The 26,295-nt window shown below is 38.1% G+C and overlaps 1 protein-coding gene and 1 non-coding gene across 2 annotated transcripts in view; both read left to right on the top strand.

Moving 5' to 3' along the window:
* The first annotated feature begins 12,861 nt into the window (after positions 1-12,861).
* LOC113535358 (U1 spliceosomal RNA) lies at positions 12,862-13,025 on the top strand. The gene has a single exon (XR_003403590.3). It is a non-coding gene; the product is annotated as a U1 spliceosomal RNA (small nuclear RNA).
* A 696-nt stretch (positions 13,026-13,721) lies between these two features.
* Positions 13,722-26,295, top strand: part of plxna3 (plexin A3) — a 176,787-nt gene continuing 164,213 nt past the window's right edge. The window contains exon 1 of the mRNA XM_026928009.3: positions 13,722-14,191. The gene's annotated coding sequence lies outside the window, so the exon portion shown is untranslated. The remainder of the gene's footprint in view (positions 14,192-26,295) is intronic.

Raw genomic sequence — 26,295 nt, 5'->3', positions numbered from 1 at the left:
GAGGGGAATGCTATTTATTAATGTGCTAGTGAAGCAGCTGGGTTTCTAACACCAAGGCTGTAGGCAGTAAAGCAGAGGAGTGTGGGATATGAGGACCTGCGGTTAACTACAGATTATATTCCCCAGGGGACTCAGTGCTGCACAGTGTGCTGTAGCTACCCTTCTGCTCTCCTATCCTCTCTCTCTCGCTCTCAGAAGGTGGTTGGCGGTGTACAAGAGGCAGTGCTGCGTGGCACAGGCTGAGTTGGATCTCCCTCTGGAACTGGGTGTTGGCGAAAACGAGTGGAAGAGAGACCACAGGCATGTGCTTGTATGGAGGGAGAGAGGAAGAATAGCATCTGCTGTTAAAGCTGAAGCCTCCAAACTCATTCAGTTTTCCTCTCCAACTCCAAGATTCATTTGGACAAAAAAAGCGAGGCGGCCCAAACCCACGCCATCCACTATATCACACTCACACTCCTGTTTCCTCCACGTCCCAAACACCTGTCTCTGGTTTTTTGTGTCCGCTTGATGTATGAGTGCAGTAACACTGTAGGTACATTTTGTAACTGAGAACAAATGTGAAGCAGACTGTGTGTAAGTGGGAAAAAGCCATACGGGTGTGTGTTCTATTTCAGGAGGAGAGTGTTTACCGCCGTGTCAGAGCTGCTATAGCGGCGCCCAGGCCTGCACACTCAGCTCAGAGATGCGCTCAGAAAAACTCTCATCCAGACGCTGCCGAGACATGCCAAGACCTGGCACAGACGACACGCAGCAAAGCCTGTTTTCCCCCATCGCTCTGTCTCTTCATCCCCCTCTCCCTTGCACGCTCACTTTGCTAGCTTTCCATCTTTCTTTCTTTTCTTTTCTTTTCTCTCACCCTACACCATTGTGTCTTTTTCCTATTTATTGCATTATTTACTCTTCATTTCCCTCTCTCTTTATTCCTTCCCCAAAACTCTTTAGCTGTGTCTCACATTATATATTTAAGCATGATTCCAAATGTCCATTACTGTCCATTACTATCTAATGTGATGACACTGAAAAATATGAACAAATATAGCGTATTAAGGGAATTAGATGATATAATATGTAGGGATGATTCCTCACATGGGGCACCGGCTTGTTGGTGTTAAACAGGCAGTTTCAAAAAACATTACCTAAATAGTTTGTATATTAAATAGTAATTAAAGCTTAAATTTACAATAATTAATTGATTGATTTAATTAATAAAACACTTAGAAATAATTCATATTTCTTAAATTAAATTAATTATTTAATTTTATTAAATTAATTGAATTGATTTTATTGATTTAATAACTTTTAATTTATTTATTAGAATATTTTATAATTTTATCAATGATTTAATTTTTATTATTAATTGTTTTAATGAGTTTATTTATTTATTTATTTATTTATTTATTTGGTTTTAGAGAGCTGTTTTAGAGAACTTAGTTTGTTATAAAATTATGAATATCTCCTATGATAATTTTTAATTTGAAGTACATATTGTTTAGATATTATTTCTTGAAATGGATTATTTACTGACGTTTACATCACAGCACCTACAACTACATTTCGCAAACAAGTAAAATATGAAGCAGAGGGCACTTTTTGCACTAATCTGTCCCATAATGCACCACAGAATGAGAGGTGCTTGTAGCAGATGGTTACTGATGTCGCCTTCTGTCTCCGTTTTGGAACTGTAACTGTTAATGAGCTGTACATTATGAAAACTTGTGTTTCTTTTCGTCAACTAGCTAATGTCAAGTAGCAGTGAATGCGATCTGACACTAGGGTTTACATTCTACTTCTATTTTTAACATCATTTTCCTATAAAACAGTTTGTATTTGAACACCTTCTCCATGCACAAACTCTGTACAAACTCTTGTGCTGATTTATTGATTTTTCTTGGTAAGATTGGAGCCAAAAAAGCAACGAAATTGGAATTTATTTAAATTTATTATTGGTAATCAACTTCAGGCATGGAACTGTAACTCCACTTCACAACACCCTCTCACTGATTGTTTTCTTATAAAAATGCCCCATCGTTTTTTATCCTATACATGGCATGCGGTTTAAATTCAAGAACAGTTTAACACTATACGTGATGACATCACACAGGCTATTCAGGAGCATTTATACAAGAAATGTGGAATTTATTGAAAGCTATTGTGTGTCTATGGTAGCCAATATGCTGCAGTGGCTGAGCTGCATTACTGGAAGATTTAGCACGTGCCGTGCTTAGGAGGCACTCTTTCACCGTTTAGTTGTCATTTTGTCATTTTCAGTTCACTGTGAGCTTTGCCTTTTATGGAGTTCTGGGAGATTTGCCTGAGAATTTTACAGGCGTTCATCAGCATACACACATTAATACAAAGAAAATCAGTTTTACTGGAACTTTTGTGAATCTGGTGGAAATTTTAAGCTCGCTTTAGCTTTCTGAAATATTGATAAATGAGGCCATTATGAGGCAAACAAAATGTTATTACAGGATACATGGAGTTTTTAGAACATTGCTGGTACTTATATCTTACTTAAATTCAAGCGTAACCTTCTTAGAACCTGAAAGATACTTTATGAATACTTTACTGAAAGCTCTGATGGTATTTTCTCTTATCACTAACAAAGATAAAATGGATGATTTCTTCATAGCCTTCCCATATTGAATCCAGGTTTTTTTTATTTTGTTTTGTTTTTTTGTGTGCTATGTGTGGATCTAAAGTCTGCTGAGTGAATCCAGATGTGCGAGTGAAAGTGTGTGTGTCAGCAGCGTGACTCAGGTTGTAAAAAGCTGGTCATCATATTTCTCTTTCATTGGTCTAAACAACAGACCTGAAGCATATTACAGTTATTACAGCTCACATCAGCTACGTTGGGTGATTTCAGTTTGATAAGAAACTTTAGAACAAGCTTGGCTCTGATGGTCAGTTCTGAAAAATCACCTTTTAACTGTTTATAGATATTTCTGGACTTTTAAATAGAGTTAATAGCCTTAAAATAAGATACGAATACTGTAGATGGTTTTACTTTAATAAAGGCAATGTTGTTTCTGCTTGTACTTGGTTACGTAAAGAAGAAAAAAAAAGCAAAGGATTATAAAATACAGGGGTGTTCCCCTCAAGGGCAAATCGTTCATACCTTTAGTTAGACGTAATTGCAGAGGAAAACATTAAAGTACTTAAAGTTAATGACCACTCTTGTACCTATAAGGGTACACTTACTTTTGTATGTTTGTATCTAGCCACTCTGTACTTTACCTCATTTTTTTTGACAATCTAAGCTACTTTTAGGTCAAAAAGGAATTCCAAAATAAGCAGCAATTGCAATTTGATGTAAACAAACCGAAAATACTAACAGTCTTGAATCCTTGAGTTTGGTTCTGAAGTCACATAGCATTTTGACTCGCCTATCAAACTTCTGGCTCCGTCCCAAATGTATATGTAAAAATAGGACACCACCACAAGTAGTATGCAATTTTTCTGTTTTAGCCTAATGATATTCTTAGACTCTGTTTTGTGCTAGCATGAGGATATGTTTTCCATGGAGACTACAAAACTATTCTGTAAGTCACTCTGGTCTAAGGAGATTCCCATAAATGTAAATGGTTTGTGTCTAAACAGAAAACCAATCAGTGATTATTAAGATAAAGTCGTAAGCCCAGCATCAGCGATAGCACCTCGGTGTGTTATTACTGATTCATTCTGCTTTAAATTACATCCAAAGACTGCAAACCACGGTCGTAAATGGTATCGAAATGCAGGAAATATTATATATTCTTGTATATTCAGTATATTTATGTTTCCTACATTTTGTATATTTTGTAGATTCAGTATATTTATATTTCAGATATTCCTATAAAATTTTTTGCAGGAGATGGTGAAGCTTTACATTAAGGTTCCCTTAACTAAGATTATTGAATACATTATTTAACATGAACAAACCATGAAAATCATCCATCATAAGTAACATTTAAAAAATAATTAACACATGTATTCATTTTTAAAAATAATAATACAAATAAGCCAAATGTAACTTGTACTTGTACCGAATGTAACTCACGTGTAACTTTATTGTTAGTTAACCATAAGTAATGTTAACAAAGAAATACAGGAAGTTGTTTTTGTGATTTAAAGTTAATTACCTCCTATAATTCACCAGCAGTCAAATTGGACCAGTGGGATTTTCTGTCAAGATGGTGTCCCTCTAGAATAAACCTACACATTAGTGTTTCTGTATCAGTAAGGGTTCCAAAGAGAACCAATTTAGGAAGCTAAGAATGATTAGCTATCCAAATTACCCTTGTGTGGATGTAAGCGCATAAGGGAAGAGTTAACTATGTGGTCAAATGTTCAGCAATTTTCATTCTCAACTATTTCTAGTTTGGAAAAAAGGAAATAAAGAAAGAAAAGTCTGGTTACTCCCTAAAGCGAAAAGGGAGAAAATTGCATTTCATTCTAATTCCTTACCTCTACATTTATAAATCCACTTACAGAAAAACAACATTACTGCAAATTTTATTTAATTATTATCATATTTTTTTAGAGAGAGAGAGAGAGAAATTAGTTCTCATTTGATTATCAGCATCATTCCCATCAGTCTCTGTCTCATCTACACTTGAGCCTCATCCTCATCACTTCTCTACTCGACTGATTCATTTCCACTCTATTTTCTACTTTCTTCACTGTTGTTAGTACAGCATGTGTAAGTGCTCTTCTTTGATTTGATGATGACGTGGCAGCGCAGGAGTATCACAGACATTTTCACATCTAGTATCTAATTACTGAATAGGCTTAGCTAGTAAGCTTTTAGATATTTCTAAGCAGACTGACTGTTTTTTCCGTGTTTGTTAAACTGGCTCTTTACCCGATGTGATCTTTGCAGACAGATGCCAAGGAACGTAACCTGGCTAAAAACATTTTCAGATAATTATAACAAAATACATTTATGTTTTCTTAGAATAGAAATGTCACAGTAGGTTACTGTTTTTTGTTGTTGTTGTTGTTGTTTTTTTGTCAAAACCTGATTTTGCGTCATTTTTGGCCGTTTTCAGGCAGAATTCAGCTGTAGTGACATCCAATGGGTTTTCCCAGATCACCACAAATGTAAAGTGACTGTTAATCAATTTGAAAATACTAAATACAATACTATGAATACTTTCTAAGCTATGTGGTGATCAATCTTTTATCGTTCAGCTTTTGATTAGAGATATTGTTGAGGGTGTTAATAGTAGGTGCTAATGCTTACACTGATAAGATTTCACTTGCAGTAATTGCTCAGTAAACTCCATCTCCAGCACACTATCCTGTGAATGAATCCCTTTATACTGTAATGGCAGCCTGAAAGTAACTGACAGGTGGTGTAGCGTAGGTTTTTTTTTTTTTTTAGTCTGGTCCATATTTTCTGCCTTATGAAAACGTTTCCGCGGATGGGGTGGCGTAGGAGATAAAGTGGACTTGGATATGAGCCTGGCATTGGATTTGAGTTGGATATGAGGGTCCTGATGTGAGCTTTCCGTAGCTTCCATAACTAATTCCCTGAGGATCACCCTACTGACAACATGAGAGCAAAACTGCTGCTGGGCTACAAAAAAATTGTTGCTTGGCAACTGTTTGAGCTGCACTTTGACGTTTTTTTTTCTTCTTCTTAGGAAGGTGAATAGAGCAACAAATGAAAACGACTGAATGATGAAACAACAATAAGGCACCACCTCTGACATGTCAGCCTACGTGGCTCCAGCGAGTATGGCTTTAGTGTAATCATTTGAGATTCAGTGTTTAGTGTTGAAAAAAAAAAACATTAGAAAACAAACAAATGATTTTCGAGGTAGATGAAAGAGCAAAATAAGAAGAATATAGAGATACGGGGCGTACAGGATGGGGTTGAAAGAACCCTGTCATCAGAACTGAAGAGAGAAAGAGGGAGAGAGAGAGATGTTCAACCAGGGAGGCTGTGCATTCTGTGGTGGACCCACCAAAACACACACACACACACACACCGAGATAATTTGAGTAACAGCTGCAGTGGCTTTATAGAGGCCAGATGTGCGGCTCGGAGCCCGTGGAGGAATAGAACGGCTCTGTCAGGGGCCTCAGAGAGAAAGAGAGAAGGAGAAAGAGAGAGAGAAGTGAACCATTGTCATGCATGCTGCTGGCATTTTTATGGCGCCTTCAACAAATTAGAGAGGAGTAGGCATCAATTTTCACATGGCTCTCCGTCACGGGTGGACACCCGAGAGGAAACTGTAAATGCATGCATGAGGAAAACGCATGTATTTGTGTTACGTTTTTTTTTTTAGGACAGATTTGGTTCTCTAGTACAGTGCATCTCAAAGTGGGGTCTGTGATTTCTTTTTAGTAAAAATCACAGCCCACTATTATTAAAGTTATTATATTTATTATTGAGTGCTTATTCTTATTGTCTGATTTGACTGGTCATTAGTCGGTGTAGAAATAATGGAAAGTTCAGGAATAAAAAGCTCTCAGGCTCTAATAAATATCCAAAATATTATTGAATATATTTAAATAATGGGCCTAATATTTGAATAGCCGGATTATGTTAGTCTGTGAAATATATTTTACAGTTCCCTGATCTAGTAGCATGGTACCTGATCTAGTAGCATTATTTTTTAAATAAAATAAATAAATAAATAAAAATAAAATTGTGACAGTGTTGGAGATTACTACCAACTAGTATCAAGGTTGTTATGGGGTTAATCTAAAACTCAAAAACTGAAATGTATAAATGACTTTTTAAACTAAAAGTATAAATAATGTTACCTTTGAGACAGGAAAAAACAGGAAGTGCTGTTAATGTGATTCACAGAATTTCAAATCTGGATGAGTGGAAAGTTCAGGAATAAAATGCTTTAATGGCTTGAATAAATGAATATTAGCCCTATTGTTTTAAAAAATGAATGATCCTAAAATTCTTTTACTCTGGAACGGGTTCCTGCTCCAGTGAGCCAGCGAATGCAACTCATACGCATCTGGCTGAAGTGGAAATCACTTACTGGACTAAAGTGTGTGATGGTGGGAGGGAAAGAAATGCATGGCAAGGAGATCAAACACCTATGATAATCTATCTTTAGCTCTTAACCCGCTTTGCACGTGGCTTTTTAATGAGCGGAAAAATATCAAAACAAAACAACGGAAAAGAAGCTTGTTTAAATTAAAACGACCCAAAACCATCTAAGAGCTGGTATTAAAACAGCGAGTGTGTGCTGAGAGACAAGACTAGTGCTGGAGTCTGTTATGTAGGGAATAAAACATGACTGGGCGTGCCATGATAGGAAAATAATCAACGACGTGGTGATGTGATGTGATGCAGAGCTTCTGTTACTCTGAAGTGTTTTATTCCTTACATACCATAGCAATTTCCCAACAATTACAATTATTTATTTATTAATGAACTATACATTTAATATTTATATTTACATTTTATGTTCTGGAACATCTGTGAGACAAGATTATTCCTGTTATTACTTAAATAAAGAAGTTATAAACAGTCATTACGTGTCCAGCATCTCTTTTTCTCTCTATCTTGAAGTTAATAAGACAAAAAAAAATTGAGTAAAATTAGTTACTGAGAAAACGCAAAGCGCAGACTGCTCTCTTTCTGAAAGCTTACTGACTGTCACTGGAGACTCCTTCCAACATGTTAAATAAACAACCGTTTATCTGAGGAACTATTATCTGAGCTGCTGTTACAGAAAATTAATCAACACTTTCTGATGAATCAGAATCAGGAATTCAACAGCACTGTGGTGTAACTGTCTATAAACATTTAAACTGGAGAAAACAAGCAGTGTGTGTGTGTGTGTGTGTGTGTGTGTGTGTGTGTGTGTGTGTGTGTGTGTGTGGGTGGGTGGGTGGGGAGGAGTTTGCAACAGGCATCCAGCTTCTAGAGATTTAACAAGAGGTAAAACTGAGTTTTGGATGCCGTAATGGGCTTTGAATTATTTTCTTACAAAGGAGAGAAAAAGAAAGATTGGAGGAAACAGATTCCAGATGACGGCTTAATGGAAAGTGTAACACAACAGTACAACAATTTTTGTAATTGTTTTCCAGCTCATATGCATTTAATGGAAAAGAATTGTGTGCCAATCACAGTAGCCACACACACACACACACACACACACACACACACACACACAAACCTGGCTTATTTGAAGTCAATCAATGTATTAAACAGAAGCAGATATTTCAACAGGAAACATCTTGCATTTCTGCTTCAGTAGCTACATGAGCGATAGGCAGCAGAAACACACTCTTGCCATAGATGAGAAGAAAATCTGTTACCATGACAATCCCAAGCCTGGAAACATGGAAAACTCCACATGAAGGGTCAGAAATGATATCAAATCAAATGAAACAAGGAGGAAATGTAAGGCTTGGAGGTGCAATCATCATCATCATCGCCCTCCACCAGCCACCAGGAGGCATCGCAGGGCTCCGGCGGCCAAAGAGCAGATCCAGGCTTCAGCTCAGCCTCTAATTATCCAGGCAGGAAGTGAGTGGAACCACCGCAGACTGACAACCGTGCCATAGAGAAAGATGCCAATCAGTGTAATTAGAACAAACCGCGTGAGGTATAAATTGCTGATTGTGTAACTGGCTCAATTATAATTTTTTTTACTTCATTATTTATTTTACATTAATCTGAAGTTAATTAAGTCTTAAAGTGAAGAAGTCTGCTCAATTCAAGCAGAAAGGTCACATTTATGTTACAGGTGAATAATTGCATGTGATTCAAATGTGAAATTTAAACATGACATGTTCAGGCTTCACACATTTTTCACATGTAGGGCATGTGGTTTTATATTGCAGATATGATTTTTCTCACATGAATAATTCTTGTTCACATTATTCACATGATTTCAGACATGTCGTTTCAGGGCATGACATGTTGAAATGCACCTTTATATTGTTTTTCACATGTGATCATATGCATGATATCATGTGGAAAAACTTGTGATCACATGTGAAATGTACTGTATGTGATTTTTCACTGTGGCTTCATTTTAAGGCTCGTTCAAAACTGTGGAAAAGTCTTAGATGCCTTCCAGCCTGAATTTTGTCTTAAATGATTATTTTATAGCTTTTGGATTAGGGCGTTGGTGGAAAAAAAAAAAGAGCAGATTTTAGATTTCCTCATTCATTTTCTACAAAAATGAAACTTCACAGAGAAACTTCCAAGACAGAAGCAAGTGAGACAAAGGTTGCAGAAGGTCTGTCTCAAGTTCAAGTTCTCCAAGATGCATTGTACCTGAGAGAACAAAAAAAAAAAAAGTTTAAAGGCCAAAACTGGTCATACCAAATGATCATGTGATTTTTTTTTTAAACATTTGCTGCTCATAAATGTATTTTTTTCATTATCGCATCTGTGTGTTAAAGCATTTCTGCTTCTTCTTCTTCTCTTCTCCTTTTTCAGTATCATATAAAAAAGACTAAATATAGCATGCTGTAAACATTTGTCTTTTTCTTTTCAAGGTGAATGAAGTTTCAGTGAGGCTTGTAAATGCAGCTTTAGAGAGGCTCTCATAAACATACCCTGGCTGTCCATTCCTGCTTCGACCTTCAGAAGAGACGGTGCGTGACCTCCACGCAAACACTTTAAAGGCAAGACGAAATTAAATAATCGTAGAAATCCAATAAATCACAATCCACTCTCCGATGGCATGATATGATAAAAAGGAGCCGACGTTACATATGATGAAAAGGTTGTTTTATTCATCCTGATGGCACATAAATACAACAGAATGAAACTAATAAGAGGTTGTTACTCTGATTGAACCAAAGGGCAGCTGCTTTAAAGAAAAATAACTCCACCCTGAATGACTTGCATATTAATCTTTATATTTAACATATGATCTTCAGTGGCATTTTAGTTTAAACATCTTTCATCGACATTGGTTTATTTTCATTTTGGTTAACCACAATGCTGCTGATAGTGGTGCCAGTGGGATTTAGCCCTCGCTTCATTTCTACCTAAAGAGAGTGATGCAGCAGAGCTTTAGTCTTTTAGTCTGTGCAACTCTCACCTTCTCATTTGTACACCCTGCACAAACAGATCAACTAACAAAACGTCAGCTTTCATGCTAATACCGCCGTCAACACTAACACACTCGTCATTTCGTAGATTACTAACGAGCTGAGCCAAGTATTTGCCAATAACTCTTGCTCTTTTGGCTCTTTTGGCTCTTTCTGAGCTAACAGTGGAAGCTGACTTATCAATTATGTTTGAGATGCGTGAATTTTTCTCCCATTAAACTCCATTGTAACTGTGCTAGCAATAACAATGTCCCTCTGTGACATCAGTTATTTAAGTCAAGTTAATTAGGTCTTTTTCGTCCCAGAGCTGTAGACAACCGCTAACTTCTCACAGGAATAAAGATGTAAATACAGCACCGACCAACAAATCATCACCAGAATCACTTAACACATCACACAAGTATTTCAATATGAATATATTTAATATGTTTCAGGGTGGACTTTCCCTTTAGCACTTAAACTGAAACCTAAAAAATGATGCAGGTGTTCTTTATTTATAAGAAGCCATTTATTCTGGAACAAATAAGGAAGTCAAACTACTGTTTGTGTTCTGATACAAATGAGTTTAGTGTATTTTTCCATTACGCTTGCCTTAACTCTGAACATGTGCTCAAATGGTGTGTGTGTGTGTGTATGTGTGTGTGTGTGTGTGTGTGTGTGTGTTTAGGATGTGGGGCAGCAGCATGACAGCGCTTCACTATGATTAGGGCCCTGCTTTCAAAGAGAAAACCACACACTCCCCTTTTTATCTTCACGGGAGGGTCCCTCCCTCGCACTCCTTCGCTTTTTCCTGCCCTTTTCCCATCCTGAATTCTCTGGCAGGCCTCACGCAGCAGCACCGAGCCCCACTCTTCCACTCCTCCACTCCCCCAGAAGGGCCGACACAGCCACAGAGCCTCAAATGGCTTCAATTACAGATGCACACAATTACAGAGAGAGAAAAAGAGAGAGAAATAAGGTAGGACCTGACGGATGTGCCAAACTCAAACCGGGGATGGATTAGAGAGCAAGATGGAGAGAGCTTTAGAGGCCAAACGCTGCCCTGTACCCCATCCTCACCCCTTGTAGTGTTTACATATCACATTTAGGTCACTGGATGTACCGTGACATCACCCAGACTCCATCTTCACATCGAAAGCTCTTGATGCTCTACTTCTGCGCTTGTGCCTTGTCCCACATGGATCCCCTAAAGATTGGCACTTCTCAAAAACAGTTATGTCCAACTCTTACTCTTGATTATCACCTGGATACTGTAGATTCAGGGCCGTAACCAGTATTTTAGTGAGCCCTGTGATCACAATGCCCAATGTGTACTATTAGTTTCTAATTTCTAATGTTATACTTCCATTCTTCCATAAACTGCTCTGACTCCACTTCATTCTGACTTCATTTTTACCAAGTTTAATATTTTGATTTACAACACAGCTTAGTTTACAGCCTTAAAAATAGGACATCTTAGATCTTTTTGCTTTTGTATTTCTTTCATATAAACATGACAGTCATTTTTATCCTAATATTAAAGGAGCACACAATATAAGAATATATAATTTATTTCATCTCCTTATTGAAACTTACTGAGCATTTCCATTATTTTTCCCAGCATATTTTTCAAATGGTCTCAGTGAACTGATTTCATACATTAGAGAACAATAGACTAGAGGTTATTCTTAAATTATAGCCATTTTACATGAACAATGGGCCATTTTCAACATTTTATTCCAGGAAAAACATGTTACTTAGAGTAATTAATCAGAAATTGTGCAAGTAAACTTTTCTAATGTCTACATTGTAAGTAAATTAGTTATGATCACTGTAGTGTTAAACTGTAAAAACCTCATATATATGTGCAAAAAAAAAAAAAAAAAAAAAACAAGCCATCCAAGGTCCAGATCTCTGTGTCCTCATCGCTAGTTATGGCCATGTGTAGATATGTACCTAAGAGCTGCTGCTGTAATCATAAAGACTGTGCTGTGCTCATCCCTGGACTCTTATAAACAAGCTACTCATACTGAAGATCCTTTCAAAACACTTAGTACTGTCTGACTTTATAGTATACTAACTGTAGAAGAGTAATGGTTTATAATCCCACTATCCGGTATCACCCAGAAGAGGATAAGTTCCACTTTGAATCTGGTTCCTTTCACGGTTTCTTCCTTGCCACTGTCGCCTGAGGATCTAAGATCTACATCCAGATTTCTGTAAAGCTGCTCTGTGACAATATCTATAGTTAAAAGTGCTATACACATAAAAACTGGACTGAATTAAAGACATGACATCTTTCAGCTGAATCAGCCCAGCATGTGGAAGTAACTCGTCCGGCAATCCTCCAACACAACTGGCTGGAAGCTGTGTATTAGAGAGGCCTATTCTGATAGCTGTTAGCACTTTTGATTAAACCCGCTGTGGGCGCAGATCCTTTATCATGATTCTCTGCCTCTTTATGTCAGCTGAATTTACATTTGTTTACTGCAGAGTGTCATTTTCCCTAAACAGCCATTTACTGGGCTGCATCATTTGAATAAATAGATTGCTTTGCTATTTGCTGGTAGATTACATCAAAGTTCATTACTGGAAAACAGCATAAGGGCGCATCTTATGCACTCTAGTCTATCCTCATATCATAAATAAGCTGTAAAGCACTCTCAGGGCACAGAAGCCCACATTTAGACAAACAGTTTTTTTTTTAGAACAATGCAAAGATAAGAATAGAAATAAGATTAGAAATGTAAATAGGAATAATAATAAGAATACATGCCCCATTTAGTTTCAAATAGCTTAATATAGCTCGTGTGAGCTTTTATGGAATGAGTGATTTCATGCTTATGTGCACGTCTTACCTGACAGGGGTGATACCATGATCAAGAAGGTGGTTCGCCCAAGGTGAGGCTCAGCCGTTGGACTCTGGCTGTCCTGACCCGTGCGAATTCCCCAAATGTGGGAAGCTGGAGAGCATAATTTCTGACAGTGGGGGACTGTGTTTGTGATCTCCTTTGAAACACTTGTTCAAGGGCAGAGGAGGCTCAATGGTTAAGGCACTGAGTTGCTGTCTAGAAGGTTGGGGGTTCAAGCCCCCTGTTGGGTGGGGCAGGCAAAAAAAATGATAGAAACCTTCACAGAAGTTCTAACAGCTTCCATTGCTAACCACTGGTCCTTAATGGTATCCACTAGACATAACATATCACCAATAGAAGGCAACAATTTACCAGTAGAGACCCAAAAGGACCATTATCATTTCCCTTAAAACCATTACAAACTCTATGAGGGTTTCTCTTGTTTTTTTTTTTTTTTCAGCAGGGCCAACACTACCAAGCTGCCACTGTTGGGCCCTTAAGCAAGGCCCTTAACCCTGTTTGCTCTAGGGGTGCTGTATCATACCTGACCCTGTGCTCTGACCTGAACTTCTTAAGAAGCTGGGATATGTGAAGAGATGAATTTTACTGTAATGTACAATATGTGACCATTAAAGGCTTTCTTCATGTGCCATGTGACTGTTAAAACCAAAATGCAAACCTTATTTGTATCTTATTTTGAGCATGACCTTAGTTGTTGTTATTGTAAACACACACATACACACACACACACACACATACGACCATATAGCGTTCTTCATCCAACATCTGGGTTGGTAGAAAAATACTAGCTGAAGGGCGGGCTTAAACCATCTCCTGCGTGAGGGTGGTTTATACAAAGAGACCGATCATTAAAATGCGTGATTGTACGAATTAAGTGATACTTGAGACAAAATAATAAGAAATTCTGTAATATAGAAACGAGTATTGATGTGAGTAGTAATGGAAATGCTTGTATCGGTGATGTTTCGTGCACGAGAACAATGGCGCACCCCTGCTCAGTAGGTGGTTCGCTCCATTTAAAGGGCCAGTAGCCGCCGACCCCGCGCTTCTGAAGAAAGCGAGACGGTTTTCTCGGGGTTATGAGATTTGCGACGCAGTCGGGGCGGTGAGCAGCACCCTGGGTTTTTTTTAAATTCGCCTCCGTCCTGGTGTTTTTCTTTCACACACACATACACACAAGAGGAGAGAGAGAGATATATATATATATAAATATATATTAAAAGAAAAGAAAGAAACAGGACCGCGAAGCAAGGATTGTGTTGTTTTGGAGCAGAGCTGTGGATCTAACTGTTGCACTCTGAACACAGGTAGGTGCGCGCGAGGCTGGAAACGCTCGCTCTCTCTCTCTTTCTCTCTCCTTCTCCCTCTCTCTGTGTGTGTGTGTGTGTGTGTGTGTGTGTGTGTATATACGCTGAGTGCTACGTTCACACTGATGCCCTGCTTTGCTGTCCATGGCTGCTCCGGTTGCATGAGGAATGCACGCTTTGCCTGGTGCAGAAAGCAGAAGTGAAAAACGCTCGTGCATGGATGCTTAAGCGGAGTGTGTGCGCGTGCCGTGGACAGGCTCTGGAGATTAAACGTGTTCAACAGCAGCAGCTCTGCTCTGTTCAGAACAAAGGAGGCGAGCAAATCAAATCAGGGTTGTTGCATATACATATACACACATCTATTTCTTTTTAAGCAGGCGATTCGCACATGCTCGAGGCTTGTACATGTCAGACCCAACCTGAGACAACGCGCTCGCGCTGCATGGCTGTTTTTTTTTCCTGTTTCCAATCCACACACATTAATATTTCATTCGTGATTGCTTCATCACAGAGTCTCGCCTTTTCTAAAGCCTGAATCATGTCATGCACATTCCTGCTTGTTCAAACTTGAGCTTATTTACAAAAAGCATTTAAAAAAACACACATTTTGTGCGTTTCTCCTTAATTTAATTACATGCAGCATCTGAAGCGGTGACGCGCATATAACCAATTAACCACACTAAAGGCTGCCGTGCTGCGTTCACTGCTCCAGCCTGTTCCAGCGTTCCTCACTCTAACCTCACATCACATCTGTACGACCTCGTGTCACGTGACGAGATTGATTGCTGCTTCTTGTTGTTGTTGTTTTTTTGAGGTAAACAATCCCAAGTATACACCATATTGTATCCCATGTTCTGCCTGGGGTATTCAATGTTTATGCATGGTCTCTAATTTTCTGACACTGGGCTTGTTCTTTCAGTCTATAATGTATGTATAAGGAACACTCTTATCTGTGTAAATCTGACAGATAGATAAATAGAAAGATGTTTAGTTTATTAAAAGCTCGGCCGTTGCCTGTCCATCTCTCCATACGTTCTTCATACCGGGGTATTTCAGAATGGATCTCGATCTCACACCCTCTTGCAGAGCTCTTACACACACACACACACACACACACACACACACACACACACACCCCAAAAGGATATTCGCCAGCATTCAGGACTCCCAAACATAAAATGCAAGTGAGATCTTTGGTGGAGATGTACCACTGATATTCATTTAGTGTGCAAAATTTCTACTATGAGGTGATTACATTTCATGTAACATGAGATGGATTGAAATGCAGATCTGAGACTCTGGTGATAATCAACATCTTGTTTTGATGTTGATTATAAGCCATTATGTCATGTGAAGGGTTATAACAATAGCATCATTTTGACAAAGATGACTTTAACACTACATAGACTCCATCACAATGCTCACTTCTCAACACTTGCAAATTCGTAACAGTATGCACGACGCAATTCGTAAAAGAGTTCGTAAAGGTTTAGGATCAGAGTTAGCGTTCGTACCGTTTCTCACTTCCTTCATGCGATATTGATTTATACAATTTTTTTTTATGAGATGTGTTTGCAATGCAATGCTGAAGTGGCAAGCATTTATCATTTGACATTTATCACAATTTAAAATAAATACAACATGGATATGACTAAGAACACAAAGGTTACTGGAAAACATCCCGTAAGTAAGGAGTAAAACACTTGGGAAAATAGAAAAATAATCAACAATAAGGTTGTGATGTGGCCCGACACAATGCGAGCCAAGACGTACTGTTGATTATTTTCCGATAACAGCATGTCCTGAAGTGATTTATTCCTCTTATACCACAGCAATTTGAAGACGATAAACCATTTTTATTTTTTAACGAACAACACATCATATTTTATCCATTTATTGTTATCTTTAATATTGTGGAATATCTGTGAAACTAGTTCGTTCCTGTCATCCTTCTCTAACCAGCCTGTTTTTTCTTTCTCTCTCTTGAAGTTAATAAGACTTAAAAAAAAAAAAAAAAAAACTGATGGTACTGAGAACCTTTAACCTCCTCTGTCATGAAGCTGTTACAAAGCGCTGACACTGGAGACTCCTTCCAAAATGTTACATAAACATTTCCTTCCAAAAAACTTCCCATCAATGATTATATGTTCTTTTTGTTAAATAACAACACCTGACCAATCAGATTCAAGCTTTGAATAATGCTGTGGTATATTGTGCTGTAAAGCTCATGTGGCCTACAGACAGTTCCCGAGCACTTTCGCTAAAGAGCCTTATTTGCTTGACAAAGGGTTTGCGTGAATTCCTTGTGTGACGGTGCCAATTCGAGTCAAATTAGCATGTCTACAGGCATAATACAACACACTGTAGTATTGTGAAAGTATCGATGCTTTGTGCAGCAATACTCTTGTAATATCCAGGCTGGACGAGATCTGCCATGAGATCCGTGGTGATTTTAGTCTTCCTTTGTAAACGCTACAGCGTGCGCATTAGTAAGATGAAAAAAGAGCTTGTGTGTGATTATCTTGCTCTATAAGTGTTTGCATTTAACCACTGAGCTCCGTAGGAACCAGAGGCAACTTTTTGTTATCAGTATATATAGAAGTAATTGTGAGTAGATTGCAATCTTGTAATCAAAATCTTGTGAATTATTATCCTCTTCCTGGAGGTTTTCTGGATTTTTGAAAAGATTTTGGCCACTACAGTACAACAGGTTGTTAGTACAGTACAGCCCAAGAGCAAAAGCGAAGCAGTTTATCTGGGACGTGTGTAATCTCATAATTAAGATAAATATTATATAAAGCTAATAGCGTAATTATATGAGTTCATTATATCAGTACAGCATACCTGTTTTGGATCCTGGACACATCTGAGTAGTTTCATCTTCGTGCATGTTAAGACACGTCCATATCTGGTGCCAGGGTTGCCAGATCTGTGTGATTAAAAAAAACTCCCTAAAAAGTAAATAAAACCATATACAAGACTTTTATATAAAATATCATCATTGAAATATGACGACCATCACTGCAAAAACGTACTACAATATTTCAAATTAGCAGCATTTTATTTTAAAGAGCTAAAAAGACCCTAAATGTTTTATTATGATTATTAGATATTGTAAAAAAGAAAATAGCTATAAGAATGACTATCAATTAACTGATACAGAACTTAGGGTACTATGTAATATACTAGTGTACTAATGCATACAGGGATGTTTAGGGGTGTGCTGGTTGTTTGCATTGCATGTTGTTTGCATCATGCTTGGTATGGGATTTAGCTATTAATAGATTGATGTGAATATGGATTTTAGTTAAGGATGGGGAATGCCATGATATAATATCGATATCATGATAAATTGTGACTGCACTTTTCTGAGATCCAGACATCTTTTTTAAGTAACACTTGTTATAGTAGTATTATATTGGATTTTAAAAATTAAAAATGTTGCACTGAATCTTTTAAATTCTTAATATTTAATTACAGAACGATTTGTTATAATTCCCTCTATTTTCTTTCTTTTATAATGCATTCTTTTTTTTATCTCAAACAGAACTTTCATGAATTTATTCACAGTTTGTTTTTAAATGCAGCACTACTGTGTTGCTTGCAGCCTATATACCATGTTACATATCGCGTATTGTAGAAGTGTCTTCAAGTACCGTGATATAATATTTTTGTCATCTCCCATCTCTAATTTTAGCGTGTTTTAATATGTATCTGGAATTAAAAAAAAATCTAATTCATGATCAGCGCCAACCTCCAAGCCATGAGCAAAAATAAGAGTCTGAGGCAGAAGTTCAAAAGAAGTCCATATTTCACTGGAAAACCACAGACCTGGCACTGCGGAGTGGTGTCGAGTTTTGGTGCAGGATCACAATATTTAGTCTGGGATTGAATTTTTCACTTCACTAAAACCATCTTGTTAGCAAAAGTGAGGTAGCTATGACTTGTATGTGACAGAAAACAGCACAATGTAAACGAGTCCGTGGGTAAAGGGACATAATCTAAACCAAACTTTCTAAAACTATAAAGCATTCCTTATGTAGTAAAACTACTGTAGCACAGGGTCAAGAATGCTATATTTCCTGAATTTAATGGCAAAAAATGGCTATAATAGGTGCTAATGTAGCTACAAGCGCCAACATTATGTTGCCCAATTGACTGTTTCCATTCCAATCATGCTTTAAAAACACCCAATTGAATAAACCAACTCAAACTGTAACTAATTACAAAAAAATATCTCAACTAAATTATTTCTACAGCCCATCTGGTGACTGGACTGGGAGGGAAACCAATCTGACAACATTGCAGAGAAAAGCTAAACAGAGGCTAATACTGAACATAAAATGCTTTTGTCATTGCAAACGGCACATTATATGCTAAATACTGTGTGTAAATTGGTACCATGAGCACCCCAAAAAGTAGGAAAGTGAACATTTAATGGCTAGTAATATAAAACGGGTGACTCATAACAAATCAGTGTTTAGGCTAATCTCTCTCTTGTTGTCTGTTTTCCTCTGCTGCTATGGCCTGTGTTGTAGCTTGCAGCTGATTAACTCACTTTTTACTACTTTGTCATTTATCATTTCCATGTAAATTATTTCAGTGCAAGTTCTAACTCAATCAAACCCATGACTTTTGGAACGTCTGTGAATGAAAATGGAAAAAAATTGTACTGTTAGCGTCTGTTTTGCACAGATACAATGTAACTTGGCCAAACACAACAGCACACTTAACCTTTTTAGTTTTATTTTGTCTTTTTTCCACTGTGTTAGCATTGCTAATAGTCCAACACTGGCTATGAAAGACAATAGTATTATAAATGGTGTTATTAATAATTGATCAGGATTGTAAATTATAAATATACTCAGAGCTGAGCTGTGGTTGTCGGACAAATGATAATTTTAATTGAGAAAGGGACAAAAGGCATCATTATTCCAGCTGGATGCAAACAAATGCATTCGTAAGTTATGCATGTAAGGAGCGTTTACACTAGTAATGTGGTGTGTAGGAAAATCCACTTAATTCATAAAAATATTTGCATCCTGTGACTGACTTCAAATATAATTAGTTAAATGGTGATTAGTTACACAATTTTTTTTATACATATTATGCTGTCAAGTTTAAAATGCTTGTTTATTTCAATTGCACAAATTAATTTAATGATAATTTTGTGAAACATTTCATACTAATGACTTAAACAAAAGTAATCTAAAGCAAATCCATGAATAAAGACAATAACACTAGCCATTCAATTAAGACAAATGTAATGGTGCCTTATGAAAGAAGTTGGTGTGTGTTTGTTAGGCGACAGGCTGCAGTGGCTGAGCTGCATTACTGGATGATTTAGCAAACATTGCGCTCACCATTTAGTCATCATTTTGTCGTTTTTAGCTCTGTAAGCTTTGACTTTTATGGAATTTTATGGGCGTTATTAAATGCAAATCATCTGTGCCATGAACGTGCTCGGTAATTTATAGGTGATTTATCAGTAAACGCATATATGTGCAAAGAAAACATTTACATGCAACTTTACTAAAAGACAGTATTTTTTGGATCCTGTATATTTCTGGAATTGTGAATTAGGTATATTAAAGCATGCCTAGTTTACTAATAAAAGGATAGTTTGGAAAAGTTGAATAAGTAAAGTGGACCTGTAATGTTTATCAGTTGCCAGAAGCAAGGTTTTTTTTTCTGTTGTAAAAAACACGTCAAAGGTAAATCTGTGGTCCTTATGATCCAATTATGTTCCTTAAATGCATTTTAAAGTTACACTAAAGGTACAGAAGATGTATCCTAGAGGATACCACCCCACTGACTGTAGAGTAGTTTTTAATCCGCTCCATTTATTTGTGTCTTATGTAATATTTTACATTTCAAATAGGTATTACTGTATTGGTTTGTACCATGAAATGTACAGTTTACAATCTTTTTCTGAGCTGTAGCTTTCATCTTTTACATTTCGAATATCAGGGTTAAACTGCACACGACTAAATGTACAGCACTGTAACCCTTTATTACATCTGGCTATATTATGAGAATCCACTTGCTTTGGACCACACAGAAGCATAAGTGGATGGCACTCAAGTGAACTCAGCGCAGCGTGCCCCTCCATGTCCAGTAAATTACATGGCAACAATATGATCTCTTCAACCAAAATAGAAAGCTACTTCATACAGTAAAATGTAACAACCACAAATCCACGGCACAACTTCGCCTTTTATGGAGATGAACATTTATTCACGGTTTAGTATCACCATTTTGTGGTTCTGCTTTAATGGATGAATTAACTTCCATCTTTAATTACCATTTTAAGGACATGCAGTAACTTGTAACTATTCATAGCTTTTGTGAACTTCCTGAAAATGTGGTCATTATGCAAAAAAAATCCCACAAAGTCTGCTCGGCAGCAGCTTGATTGATGAAGAATGAGTGATTAAATCATTAGTAGATGGTGGATGAATCATGTCTTCGGTAGTGTCTACTCGGAGACAGATGGTCCTCTCTTGATTCAGCACGCTGACCGGGTCAGAGCAAGATGTTAATAGTGGTGTGACCTCACTGATTCGGGCTGATGTTCATGCCGAGGTCATTCAGCTTTGCATCATTTAGACCTCTAGGTGATGTCTCGTCTCTCTGGGGCCTCCAGGTTATTCCAGGACTGTAAGTCGAAATGGCAGTCTACAGTCCTGTCTCTTGCTTTTGTCAGTTTTCCATGGTGGGATCAAACATGGCCTCAACCTGACAGTGAGCTCTGAGTGGAGATGACATGTGGAGGCATTGGAGGTGGTGATCACTGAACAATAGCTACTGTCTCTGCTCACTCGCCCTGTCTCTCGTCTCTTAGTCACCCTGTCGCTGTCTGGTTCTCTCTCTCTCTCTTCTGTTGGCTTTCTATAATTCTCCAACCCTCTCTCTCTCTCTCTCTGCCTTACTGCTTCCGTACTGAATGATAGATCAGTCCTTGCTGATATCTTTAATGAGATCTTTTGTTTTTCTTTGGCGCAGACAGGTGGATTTTTCTTCAGTTCCCCAATATATGGCAGGAAAAGGTTATTCGACTGAGCTCAGCACATGCTGATGAAAGTGATAAGGACAGGGTAAAGACATAACCTTCTTGCTGGATCATGGCATAGGCTTCAGATGACTGTATGCTCTTTGTGATGAAGTGGAAAATGGCTTTGCCAAAAAGTAGTATTTTTGGTTATTAATTGTTATTTATACGTGATTAGTAACTAATCATTAGTACTCATTTGGTGATGAAAGGCAAAATCTGACCTGTCATCCATGTAGAAATGCGAGAACAGATAATTTTTTAATACCAATTCATTTGATAATGTTTATCATAATGGAGACAGAATCTACTGATGTGATACGGTAACAAATCCATGATCCGTCATTCTGTCTTTTCCATTGCCAAGTGATCCGTAGTGTAATCAAGTACCAATGCTAAATTTTTTTTTTTTTTTTTCTTCCGATATGGCAAAAATCAGGATACATATTATATAATTTATTGGCACATTTATTAAAACTGCAAATAAGGGCTACTGTAGGTTCAGTGATTTTTTTTTTTTTATTATTTTGTATTTTTTTTTTGATGTTCTAATAGTGAGGAGTCTAATAGTAATGCTACTTTGGAGGTTATCAAGCTAAATGAAAACATGCTGCTAGGTGGATTGGAGACTTTAAATTACCTTTAAGTGCCTTTAGGTATGAAGGTGTGATGCCCTGTGATAGACTGGCATCCTATACAAGAAGGTATGTCCATCTCATGTCCAGTGTTCCTGGGATAGACTCTGTATCCACCATGACCCTGACCAGGATAAAGTGATTATTGAGATGGCATGAGTGAGTAAATGCAATGAATGTTGCAGTGTTTTGCTGGATGATAAGCCTGAGGGTTTGGAAATATAAAGAAGCATAAGAGGTTAAATGAGCCTTGAATTGAATTGGGTCGAAGTAAATAAAACTTACAAATTTACACGTCAGATACTGAAACAGGCTTCCAGTGCTGCGCTCTTCATTTCACTCAGTTCCTGTTGCTTGTTTGAGGAATGACAGAGAGAGTGAAATAGAAAGTCTGACCCCGGCCTCCTGCAGGATGACACCCAACACTAGGATAACAGAAAAGAGGAAGCTATCCGAGAGCTCATAGTGATTTCCCTCACTGGCCTCTCGTGACCCTTGTACTTCACTGTGCTCAGGACTATTGTTTCTTTTGTCACCAGATCTGCGTTACACAACATGTGGATTTCAGACTTGACATTACTTGTGTCAATATGAAGGCCTTGACCTGCTTTGACTCATTCGAAACTGAGCCGTGGAACGTACTGGAAAATGAGTATCTCACCAAACATAGTAACAGTATTACATCGCCAAAAGACAGAGTTTATAACAATTAGTGGGAATTTTGTCGGTGTCAAATGAGCAGGATTTTATTTTACCTTTCAATGTTTTTGGTATGTGTGATAGTGTTTGCATGGAAAGGAATAGTCATGAGAGATGTATTATGATTATGTGGAGAATGTTCCGTGCTGTGCCAGTTGCCATCAATCCTGAGCCGTGCAAACAGTGCTGAGATGTAGTTTTCAACCCCGTCATCTCTGTCTACAGATACCGAAAGAGAGCTTTATGAAAATTGTACGTCTGTCAGCCGTGGCATCAATTTTAGAGATGTAGACATCATGATATGGAGACAGGGGACTGCAAAAACAATGTTTTTTTTTTTTTAAAAAAAAAAAAAACACCATCCTTGGCTGTGCAGATTTCAATGTGGCATCTACAGGTGTATAAACATATCTTCCATATTGTTGTAGAGATTGCACTCTTCATTATCTAAATTTACATGAAGCCTAATAATCTGTTAATGATCAGACTGATAGGTCAGTCAGAGTATAAAACGTTCATGTGTACTCCTTAATCAGAATAGAATAAACTGATTGAAGCTGGATGAAATTTATATCTAATCAAATGATAGGGTATCATTTTAATAATGTTAAATAGAAGAATAATAGCCATGTAAACCCTTGTGTGATTACTTTCAGTATCAGATACTGTGCGTGTGTGTGTGGGTCGTGATGTGCTCCTTTAAAGCGTTCCAGTAAGAGCACACTGTTATGAATCTATTTAAATGTATTTAAAATAACTGTGAGCTTGGATTGGCATCAAACTAACATTTTGATGCAGATGCAGGAAAGGAATTGACCTCAGTAAAGTTCAGTGTTTAATATTCACCAGAACTTCAGCGAAGATGCATTAAAATGGTGATAATACCTGTACTTCTTGTGTTATTCCCAAACAGTGGCTTTTTAAATGCTGGTAACACTAGAAGAGTTTGCGGGCGTAAACCCTTTTTCTCGCTGTCCATTTAAAAAATCACACTTGTGACGTTTTGCTGAGATGGAAATAATTTAAAACTCATTAACAACACAAGCAGCATGATTAAAATAGCTGAATGCGCTGCCCGGACTCACAGGCCTTTCATTGTTATGGTAATGTTGACACTAAACCTCGCCCCCCCCCCCCCTTGCACATAACTTTGGATTGGTTTACATGTACCGTCCATATAAACGGAGATCTTCTACAGAGTGTCCACTTTAGGATACATATAAACAGTTCATTAGGGATCTGCAATCAGAATGAATTCATACCGATTGCTGAAAATCTTTGGATGTAAACATAGCCATTTTCTCACTGTAGTTGATGGAAGGGACATTTAAAGGAGAAACTGCAAGTTTACCTTCAAGGGTGATCGAGTCGGCAAACTCAACACGCCGAGAATAAACAGCGCTGGGTTTCCAGTTAAGGTTATAAAGGGATACGTCTGAACACATGCCAAGGAGTCCCCTACGTGCTACGCTGATTTCAGGTTCAAATACCAGCTGTGGCTTGTGCTACCCGAAGGACCTGCCACCTGGAGGATGGAGTTGAGCATGTTGTCCTCCTGTTATCCTCATGTTGTCCTCATGAGAAGACAATTGGCCACATTCAGATTTGGAGTTTGGGAAAACAGGGTCTCCATCTGCCATCGCGTGTGAGATTAGAGGCCCATCACTGTTGGACACACTGTTGGTCTAACTGAATTGATGAAAGCATACAAATCCGTGATAATGGCCAAGCTGCAAACACGGGAGGTTTCCATATATTTACATCTGCAACTAATTTTTTTCATTCTGTAGAAGTGGTGTTTGGCTTCAGTGCTGTAATAGGTGTGTGTGCACAAGTGTGTGAAAGCGAGACTTGCTTGCTAATCCTGTAAGAAGAGCAATTTCTTTCTTTTCCCCCTCCCCCTCCTTCTTTCTAATCAAGTGCTGTTGACCCTCATTACAAAAGTGGTGTGAAGAGACTAGTGTTTAGGAGTCCTTGATTAGATGATCTTTCTTTCTCACTCTTGGGTTTTTTTCTTGCCCACTTCTTTCTGGTTGTTTTTATGGATTTATATGGCAGATTTCAAGCCTTTTGTGAACCAAAATAATATTTCTTACCTCAATTTTTCACATGATTTTTCAATGCAATGGTACATTTATGTAATGTTACAGATGCAACTCTAGCTCTGCAATGTGAGACAATATGTGATGGCTTTTAATGTAGCATAGTTCTTGTGGGCTAGGCTTTAGTGTCCGCAGTCATTTCTTTCCTCCAATTGATTGATCTCATTGAGATGGTATTTCATAAGTGGTGTACAGCGATGACTGAAGAGAGGATATACTGGGTATAAATTAGCACAGAAAACCAGGTGTGATACGCAAAGAGCTCTTCAGGGTATCACATCCTTTCTTGTTTTGGATTGAAAAGCATGAGGGGGGCATTTGCCAAGAAAACCTCATGCAAATACTTATGTGGTGAAGTCTTCCATTGGTTTCTTACAGATGGTTTCATCACATTTATTTAACTTTTCTAATAAGACTTTGGAAATGTGTAATGATTTAATATTTGAGCAATTAGGGCTTTTTCAGTACTTCTTTAGACTTAATTAAACATGTGCACCACCCAGCGAGTGACTTTTAACTTCATGTAAACTAGATGCACAAAACAGAATGGGGCTAATAGAGTCTTATTTGGATGTGAAAGGCAAACACCTACCTTTACAATGCAAGTTTGAGTCATTAAATTCTGCCTGTCGCTGCAGCCGTCAGCTTGGGAAAGAAGCAGCAACATTTTGGCGATTGGCGTTCTCCCCCTGGCACCAGCCTGTGCCACCACTGTGCTAATCAAATCACCTTGATTGCAGCTCAATAGCGTCTTGCGCTCCTCAGGAAACGTGTTACAATCCATCACTGGATTACAATGGGCAATTAACTCCAGCTCTGAAAAACCAAAAGTGGTTGCCCATGCACTGGTGCTGAATCATTTCTCCTGGACTATTTGCCAGTCTAAATTACGGGAATGTGAGCTCATAAGAGTGTTGTTTTTGGATTAATTAGGGTTCATTAGTGCTCTAAAGGCCAGTGGCACATTATCCTGATTAGCGCCTGGGCAATTTTCATACTTCCCCTTCACGTTAGAGTATAGGATCAGTTGAATAATCCAGGCATTCTTTTCTTCAGACTATTTATAAAGCCTGGGTGGATAAAACAAATTTAGGCTCAGCCGTGCCGAGAGCAGCCTCTGATAGGATCTTGCAGGGCTGGAATTCAGTCGTGCTGCCAGCGTGCCGTTTTTGATTTACATCACCTCGTTGAAGGAAAGTTAAAACTAAAACCGAATGACTTGGCAATGGCCTGGACTTGAGTCTCACTGGCCCAAATTGAAGGCTGGCTCAGGGGGCGCTGCCAGCTGCCGGAAAGTCCTTCTGAAACCTCAAACCACTGAATCTGAGGTCTGAGTAAAGGCTCATTCTTCCTGTGTGAGCTTAGCTTGACCCTCCCTAACCCTCCCTACTGAGAGAGAGAGAGAAAACAACCAAGACAAAGATGGTGAGAGACGGAAGGAAAAAAGATGAGAAAGATGGACAAAGAGGGAGTGAGTGAGGGACAGAGTGTGAGAAACAAAGAGCAAGTGAGTGAAAGGGCGAGGTGAAGAAAGGCAGAGCCGGAAGGAGCACTTTCATTCCTGCCACTGTGCACTCAGGGGAGTGGTGATGGAGCTGAAAAGCAAGGCGTTTGATC

Source organism: Pangasianodon hypophthalmus, chromosome 8 (assembly GCF_027358585.1).
Source record: "Pangasianodon hypophthalmus isolate fPanHyp1 chromosome 8, fPanHyp1.pri, whole genome shotgun sequence".
Lineage (NCBI taxonomy): Eukaryota > Metazoa > Chordata > Actinopteri > Siluriformes > Pangasiidae > Pangasianodon > Pangasianodon hypophthalmus.
The sequence above is the reverse complement of the archived record's forward strand: the minus strand, read 5'-3'. Positions and strand labels throughout refer to the sequence as shown.